Genomic DNA, 9,795 nt, shown 5'->3' on the forward strand with positions numbered 1-9,795 from the left:
TGTATATATGGTTTACCTGAACCATCTCGACCATTCATACACAGCTGTTTTTAAAATAAGTAGAAATTATGTCTACATGGTACAGAAGCATATTTACCAGGTAGGTAATGGAGTGCACCCAGTAAAAAACCAAAATAACATTTGTAGAAACTATGTCTTCAAATATCTGAATAAGAGGTCATCAAATGTGTATAAGGTTTACCTGAACCATCTTGACCATTCATACACAGCTGATTTTAAAATAAGTAGAAACGATGTCTACATGGCACAGAAACATATTTACCAGGTGGGTAATGGAGTGCACCCAGTAAAAAACCAAAGTAACATTTGTAGAAACTATGTCTACAAATGTCTGAATAAGGGGTCATCAGATGTAAAAGTATATACATTTCTTGAGAAGGGTTAGGTGGGTACTGTACCATGACATGTGGTTTTACACCTGTATTTTAAAATGGTTTAAACCCAGACCATGTATATGAATTAGTATATCTTTTTTGTTATGCAATTTTGATGCTATGAAGATGACATTTGATACACAATATATCATACACATATCATACATATATAATGCACAAAATATGTGTAAAAATGTTAAAATATCTCATGTTGGGCACTCAGATGGAACAGCATTCTAACATGCTAGCACACTACTGATGAGTGTTCAAACTTGAATCTCAGCAGAATCACATGGACTCCTACATGGCCGCATAGCGTGGCTCACCGTACAGGAATTCAAAATGACTGTATTGGGAGATAAAGAGGAAAATATCCAGGAAAAAAACATCATTTTACAGTGTGGTTGCTCACCTGATATTTCCTGTATGTTGAAATTCATAACCCAGTTAAAATAAATGTATGCTAAGAAACTGTTAATGTACAGTAGTGTTCAAAAAAATAGCAGTGATTTTAAAAAAGTGAATAAAGCACAAAATCATTATAATAACTTTTATTTCCATAAATGCAAACGCACTGAAAAAACTACACTTTTAATTCTAAATCAAAACATTAACAACATTTAGCCAGTTTGTGTTAATCCTTTACAGAAAGTTAAGAAAAATGAATATTAGGCTGTTCAAAAAAATAGCAGTGCCAGCATTTTTCTTTAAAAACTCAAAAAATGTATCTATAAACTGAAAATGTTTGAGGTTTCACTTTACTTTAAATTACTGAACTAATATTTAGTGGCATAACAATTGTTTCCGAGATCTGTGTTGCATGGAGTCGACCAACTTCTGGCACCTCTGAACAGGTATTCCAGTCCAGGATGATTACACTACATTCCACAGTTCTTCTGCAATTTTGGGTTTTGCCTCAAAAAACGCGTTTCAGATATCAGCCCACAAGTTCTCTATGGGATTGAGGTCAGGGGATTGGGCTGGCCACTCTATTACCTCAATCTTGTTTGTCTGTAACCAAGATGTTTTGGGTCATTGTCATGTTAAAACACCCATTTTAAGGGCATTTCTTCTTCGACATAGGGCAACATGATCTCCTCAAGTATTCTGATATATTTAAACTGATCCATGATCCCTTGTATGTGATAAATAGACGTAACACCATGGTATGAAAAACATCCTCATATCATAGTTTTGTACCACCATGCTTTACTGTCTTCACAGTGTACTTTGGCTCGAATTCAGTGCTCGAGGGTCATCTGACATACTGTCTATGGCCACTTGACCCAAAAAGAACAATTTTGCTTTCACCAGTCCACAAAATGTTGAGCCATTTCTCTTTGGACCAGTCAATGTGTTCTTTGGGAAATTTGAACCCATTCAGGACATGTCTTTTTCTTAACAACGGGACTTTGCAAGGAGTTCTTGCTGGTAAATTGGCTTCACTTAATCATCTTCTGTACTCACTGGGAACTTCAGATGTTCCTTGATCTTTCTGGAGGTGATCACTGGCTGAACCTTTGCCATTCTGGCTATTCTTTGATCCATTCAAACAGTAGTTCCACGCTTCCTTCTGCATCTTTCAGGTTTTGGTTGTCACTTTAAGGCATTTGATATCATTTTAGCTGAGCAGCCTATCATTTGCTGCACTTCTCTGTATGTTTTTTCCCTCTAAAATCAACTTTTTAATCAAAGTACGCTGTTCATCAGAACAATGTCTGGAACAACCCATTTTACCCAGTATTTCAGAAGGAAATGCGCTATGACCAACCTGTGCAACATTTGCCCCCCTCCTACCTTAAATAAGGGCCAAAATTGACACCCATTCTTCTGCAGAATGAATGACTTCACCAATTGAACTCCTCACTGCTATTATTTTGAACAACCCCCTTTCAATCAATGCTTCGATTACTCAGAATGAACGGCATGCATGTCCTAATTGTTGGGTTTGTTTTGTTTTCAATACTCTACTACACTTTCAAGTAAATTTTTTGCTATGTAGAAATAGCATTTCTACTAAAAAGTTTGATTTATCAAGTTAATGGTGTTGGACTGCTATTATTTTGAACACCACTGTACAATAAAGCTGCATTTTGTCATTTTTTACACCATTTTAGCCATTTAAAAACCTGTTTTTAAAAAAGTGATAGTTATTGTTAGTTTTACATATGGTAATAAAGTGACACTACATTTTTTGAAATAGAAATTTGGCACAACCTTAAACCTTCTAAAAATTTAACTCTTTTTGGCAGAACAGCCTGCATGTCTCTGACAGGGACAGTGAGACTAGTGAAAATCAAGGGACAGATAAGTGCAGCCAAATTCAGAGACATCACTGAAGAAAGCCAAAGCCCAGACATAAACCCCATCAAATATTTTTATAGAGACCTGTTATCTAGTCTGCAAGAAACTTTAAAGGATCTGAAGTTAATCACAGAAGAATGGAATAAACTTCCTAAATCTAAATGTGCAAAGCTTGTGATAACATATCCAAGAAGAAGATGCAATTGCTGGCAGAGGGGCTTTTAAAAAGTGTTGGACAAACTTCAGTTTTTATTTTTATTTATTTTTTATTTATTTGTTTCATAATTTCATCATTTGGAAAAGAAAAAAAGAAATGTATTAAAATATATGAGCCTAAAGAGAGATATTAAGCCATTTTAAGGGCACACAGTAAGAACTTACAGTAACATTACAAAATCTTCCCAGAAGTTGCTGGTCTACCAAAATTTTTGAAAAATCTCATACAGGAAGTCACAAAAATATATTAGATACTGCAGGCCTCAAGGTTAGTGTTCACAATTCTAACACTGGAAAGAGACTGAACAAAACCAGTATATAAAACAAATATAAAACACTGTCTTACATTTGCCAAAAATAATTTTCTTCCAAGTTCTGTGGTGTGGCAATTTGCAAGGTAATATGTGACAAGTTTCCTCCATATTGATTTTAAAGCCTGATTTCAGAGATGTTTAGTTGCTAAAAGCATTTGCTTACAGTTACAAGCAGTTACAAATCACATTTCCAAAAAGTTTCATAAAATGCAATAAAAAGAATTTATGATTTGTTAGTTCTCGAAAATAATACTTTGGAATAAATTCTGTTGCTGTCTGCATCTTATGTTTAAAGTTGTATTAACATGATTCTACATGGCACTCAGGTGGCACAGTGGTAAAACACGCTAGCCCATTACTTACAACCTTTTGCTGGCTAATCGATGGCACCTGCACAGGGGACAGGGGATAAAGGAGATAAGTGCGTGACTCTCTGTGCACGATACAGATATTAATATAAACCCGCCTTGTGCATGTGAAAATAAGTGCCTGGCTACTCCACACGTTGGAGGGGGCATGTGTTAGTTATGGCCCTCCTCCGTCAGGAGTGGAGGTCTGCAGCATGAGGCAAAATACCATTCCTCAAGTTACTCATGTTTCCTCTTGAAAAACATGCATGAGATTTTAAATTGCCCTTAGGTGTGAGTGAGCTTGTGTACAAACAAGTTAAACTGATTGGATAATTTAAATGTAAGGACACACTTAATTCTTAGTGATTACTAAAACTAATGTTGATTCCAGCATAAAAAAAAGATCATTTGTGCAAATGACCACTTTGTGCAAAGAACCACTTCCTGATCAGTCATGGTGGGTCCAGTCTATTGCAGGGCATTGCACAATCACTCATCCTCTCACTCTTGAGTGTGTTTGAATTCAAGTACATTTACATTTTCTGCATTTAGCAGACGCTTTTATCCAAAGCGACTTACAGTATTGGGACAGTATATTGTCTAAGCAATTAAGGCTTAAGGGCCCAACAGTGACAACCTGGCAGTAGTGGGGCTTGAACCAGCAACCTTTTGATTACTAGTTCAGTACCTTAACCGCTGGGCTGCCCTAGGATTCAGTAGCGCTCATCAGAGCATTCAGTCATTTTTAATAACTGCTTTATCCTGATCAGGTTTCCAGTGGGTTACGTACCACCTAAACAGGAGGGCACAATTACAAACTAGACAGGGCAGCAAACCATCACACCTATTTATTCACTTACACCTACAGTAGATGCAAGTCAAGTCAAATTTAGAGCTTTTTTCAATCAACATTGTCTAAAAGCAACATTACTGACTCCAGTACCAAAAACCCAGAAGAGAAAAGAAACATTGAAAGAAAGCAGACTCAACAGGGACCCTTACTTCTTGAGTGGTCTAGAGAATAATTTGAATGAATTAGATTAAATAAACTAGAATTGTAAAAAAAAAAAAAGATAAAAAAAAAAAGATTTAATTAAAGTTCACCATCTTTTAGTTCAGTCTGTGGTAGAATAAAGTCTGTTGGTGAGTTCTGGACATGAGTGCATTCACGGCTGATTCCTATCACATCCAGCTGGAGCGGCATTGTTGGCATGGCAGCCTCAAACCAACAGGCTTCAGCCTCAGGTGGGTAAAAAGGTTTATGTCAGAACCACCTTGGAATAAACAGAAGATAAACAGAAGTTCAAATGTAATATGAACAGAATCATTAATAATAAGATGTCAGTTGTGCAGAGAGTAGCTCTGGTGTGGTGATTGCGCAACAGAAGCAGAACAGCAGCAACCCAAGAACCCAGATTAACACAAATCTCTATGACTTTGAAACCCCAACCTCTACGCCTTTGTCTATAATCAGGATGGACAGTCCCAGTCCTAGGAGGCTGAACCCATCACAGCAAGATGACACAACATTTCATAAAACCTGTCCAGCAAGTGTGATATAACATTATAGCAACAGACTGTTCAGACCCCATATCCCCAGGGCTTGAGTCACACATTCCTGGTTGGAAAAGACTTATGACTAGTTTAGAAAAAAAAAAGTCAAAAGCCTAAATAAGAAAGTGACTTCTTAACTTTTTAATCTAGACCGTGTCTGAATCCTGAACAGAGGCAGGGGGATTATTTCAAAGTTGTGGGGTTATGTATGAGAACACTATTCTCCCTGCTGTGATTGTTTTATTCAAGGAACTATAAATAGCCCTGCACATGAATAAAGTAAATGTGATGGATTGTAGTGCTCAATACATTCAGCCAGGCCATGTAGGGCTTTAAAGGTCACTAAACGTTTTTTGTAATTGATGTGCAATTTAACTGGCAGCCAGTGCAGAGAGAGTAGAATAAGACTAATATGATCAAACTTTTTATTTCTAGTTAGCACTCGAACTGTCACATTTTTAACCAACCGGAGTGCATCCAGTGAGAAGCATGGCTGGATTACTGACCGGGCCAGTGGGGCCAGCGCCCAGGGGCCCTTGAGGTCAGGGGGCCCCGGGGGGGCCCTGGCCCAAAACATTTTGCGATGCCTATCAACATTTATGATTTAATATATTTTTATTTCCGAGGGCCCTCCATTTTAAGGATCCTCTGACTATTAGGGACTTTGACCCCAGGGCCTCTTGGGGGCCCTAGCCATGCTTTTGGGGCCCCTAGCCATGCTTTTGGGGCCCCTAGCCATGCTTTTGGGGGCCCTAGCCATGCTTTTGGGCCCCTTATGAAAATGGATGAGGCGTTGTGGCACTGCTCTGACTTCGACTTCTGGCTATTAGGGGTCCTAGGAAAGAGGGGGGCATATTTTTAGAGGGCCCTGGTTATGAGAGCCCCTACCAGGGGGCCCTGGAGAAGAGCAGGGCATACCATTAGAGGGCCCTTGATCACGAGGGCCCCTGCTATGGGGCCCTTGACTTCCATAGAAGTTGTTTACCATGGCTCCTTGACTTTCTAGGGACCTACAAATTGCCAGGCAAGCTACCATATTTCATAACAGACGTTTTGTTGCAAATATGCGATTCAGGCCCTTACTTAATGTTTCTGAATTTGTATTGTTTCAAAACTATTATGTTCAATTTCTCTTAAGCGCAGAGACACAAATTAATTTAGCAATTTTGCAATTATTTAAATTTAAGACAAGCAATTTGTCTGATGAATGCTATCTTTGACACCGATTAAATTGAGTGAATTTGGCCAAGGGTGTGATTTCACTTATGTGAAAACAACAAGCCATTTGACTAGTTTCATGTTTCCCCTTTACCAGTGGTCACTCTAGCTCTTAAGGAATGCATGAAAGGAAAAGTGCCTTTTCATACAACAGAACTGCAAGCAAATTTTACTGAGTAGCACAATTTTGGTTTGGTGACAGATGATGAAACAGCAAGTGGTTTTGTTGTAGTAGCTGTGGCTGCGTATGCGAGTAACCCTGATATTTTGTTTGAGGATTATTTATTGGAAAACATATTTTATTCAGCTTGTTATTCAATGACTATTCAATGACAGTTTGACATGACTTGACATGTTTCAAGGCAGTGTGAAGGGGTCTCGACAATAATTAAACTTGATTTAATATCATTAACACAGCATTTTTAATATATTCAAAACCTTCCCCCTGTCTCCCTCTCCATGCCTCTCTCTCTCTCTCACACACACACACACACACAAAACAGCATTTTTTGTAGTAGATAGTGGCTGCCCCTCCCCCACTCTCTCACTCAGTGGTGAAAAATTGTTACATTGCCCTAAATTCCCACGGGGGCTGAGCCAATCAGGTGTTGCGAGAACTTCCAAGTGAAGATGCAAGATCTATATAAAACCCCCTGCCAGTATCAAAACTCCTCACATTCAGACAGTTCAGCTTGCAAACTTGCTCTGTGCTTTTACTACAACTTTTACCTTGCTATTACCAGATCAGCAACCAACAGCCTTTTTAAAGGCTCATTGCCCTTTATACTGCATTATATTATTTTATAATATATATAAATATTTTTATATTATATTATACTATACTATATTGCATATATTCTGTTACATTCTTTTCATAGTCTTTTCAAAGGCTTATATATTATATTATATTATATTACATAATATAATATTATACTACTATATATAATATATTAAACTTTGAAATGTTCACAGCCTTTTTCAAGGCTAGTGTAACGTTGCTAACTAGCAACTCACAGCTTTTTTAAAAGCTTATTGTTATTTGCATATTACATTATTGATAATAGTAGAAGTGTAAGCTTTATAATATTAGTACATACATACAATACATTTACAATAACAACAATTTATAGCTAAATAGTTATAGGTCAGCCTTTTTTTATTACATATTGTATCTGGTTCTACAATTTTGTGATTGTATTTTTTTCCTGAACATACAACATAGAAACAACATAGTAAGTATTGGATAGGAATTTGCAAGACAAGCCTCTATATTTGCATCTTAAGAAACACTTGCCATTCATAACATGGATCCCAAACAAAAAAGTGGTGCCTCAAAAAGAAAAGCAAAAAAGATTAAGGAAGCAAATCAGGCAGATTTCCTGAAAAGCGTTCCTTTGATCTCAAACTTCTTTGAGAAACCGCTGGATATGAGTGAGACAAGTATTGCTAATGTTAGCAGTGATCAGAGTTCTAGCAATGAAGATGTGATCACCACTGGCTTAGTGTCACCTGTCAGTGACTATGTACCTTTGCAGACCCAGTCAGGTGCAGAGCAGGAATGCCAGCCCTGCCAGGCTACCACAGACCAGCAGCAGAAAGACCATAAAAGGAAAGTTGCAGGTGTGTCAGACCCACAATCAGACCAGCCAGCTGCATCGTGTGAGTGTTGTTTTTCAAATGAGGAGGGCAAGCACCCCAACTCCTGGTGTGAAACGGTCAACGACCCTGCTTTATGGCCCAGTACCATTACCGACCAAGACAAGTCGATTCTTGTTAGTAGAGGAGAAGCTGCATTTCAAAACAGAAGTGCTAAGTACCCAGCCTCAGTCAGGGATAGAGGCATTGGGGGTACCAGTAGGAGCTTTACAAATGCTCTGCTTTATAATTGCTCTCTACCCAACGGGCAAACTGTGACTAGGCAGTGGCTACTTCACTCTCCTTCAACTGGCTGTGTGTATTGTTTTGCTTGCAAACTGTTTTCCAGTAAGCACAATACTTTTGTTCATGGATTTTCTGACTGCAAACATTCAGAGCGGATTGGTGAGCATGAGGGGAGTGTGGAGCATAGGGCTTGCATGCTAGCATTATATAATCGCTCCAGAGGCACAGCAACAATTGATTCTGATATTGTCAAACAAATTGATGCAGAAAGACAATACTGGCGGGAAGTTTTGAAAAGAGTTGTTGTCATCCAGTTTTTGGGGGAGAGGAGACTTGCTTTCAGGGGAGATGATGAGCTATTAGGATCAGCCCACAATGGTAATTTTTTGGGCATCATAGAACTCTTAGCCAAATTTGACCCATTCCTAGCTGAGCACCTCCAAAGGTTTGGAGGTAAGGGAAAAGGTTCTGTGTCCTACTTATCATCGACAGTGTGTGAAGAATTTATCCATTTGATGGGACAGAGAACAAAGCAGGCAATTGTTAATGAGATCAAAGAATCAAAATACTTCTCTGTTATAGTTGACTCCACTCCAGACCTTGCTCATGTGGACCAACTTACTTTTATTTTCAGGTTTGTTAATAATGATGGACATGTAGTTGAGCGTTTTCTAGCTTTTGAGCCTATTGAAAACCATAGTGGGGACAGTTTGGCAGAGTGTGTCGTTGCTATGGTGGAGAATCTGGGCCTAGACTTATCCAACTGTAGGGGCCAGTCATATGATAATGCAAGTAACATGTCGGGAAAGTACAATGGAGTCCAAGCTCATCTTAAACAAAGAAACCCTTTGATTTGTTATGTCCCCTGTGCAGCACATTCACTGAATTTAGTTGGTGTCAATGCTGTTGACAGTAGCCCAGAAGCTGGACGTTTTTTTGACTTTGTACAGGCAATGTACACATTTTGTGCATCATCTACACACAGGTGGGGAAAGGTTTTCCGTGATACTGATATCAAACTCACACTGAAATCACTGTCAGGTACTCGATGGAGCGCACGAGCTGAGTCAACTAAGGCACTTTGGAAATATTATGCACAACTGAGAGAGGCATTGAATGATATGTCTAAAGATATGGAGGAGAAATGTGTAACTCGAAGTGAAGCCTCTGCACTCTGTGACAAATTGGACACGTTGGAGATGGCCTTCATGGCATACTTCTGGGACACAATACTACAGAGGTTCCAAGCCACAAGCCTGCAGCTGCAGAAGCATGATACTGACATATGTACAGCTACACAACTTCTCTTGTCTTTACGAGACTTTGTGGCAGCACAGAGAGATAACTTTGAGGTGTTTAAAGGGGCAGCTTTAAATGTCACCACTGCTGTCTCCCAAGAGTACAGGCATGACCTCCAGCGTACAAAGAAGCACAAAATTATGTCTGATGATAGTGCAGAGCCAGGTGTAGCATTTAACGGAAAAGACAAGTTTCGGATCGAAACTTTCAATGTTGTCATTGACAAACTTGTGTCCTGTCTCAACCACCGTTTGAATGCATACA

The sequence above is a fragment of the Trichomycterus rosablanca genome, chromosome 26 (assembly GCF_030014385.1).
Source record: "Trichomycterus rosablanca isolate fTriRos1 chromosome 26, fTriRos1.hap1, whole genome shotgun sequence".
NCBI lineage: Eukaryota > Metazoa > Chordata > Actinopteri > Siluriformes > Trichomycteridae > Trichomycterus > Trichomycterus rosablanca.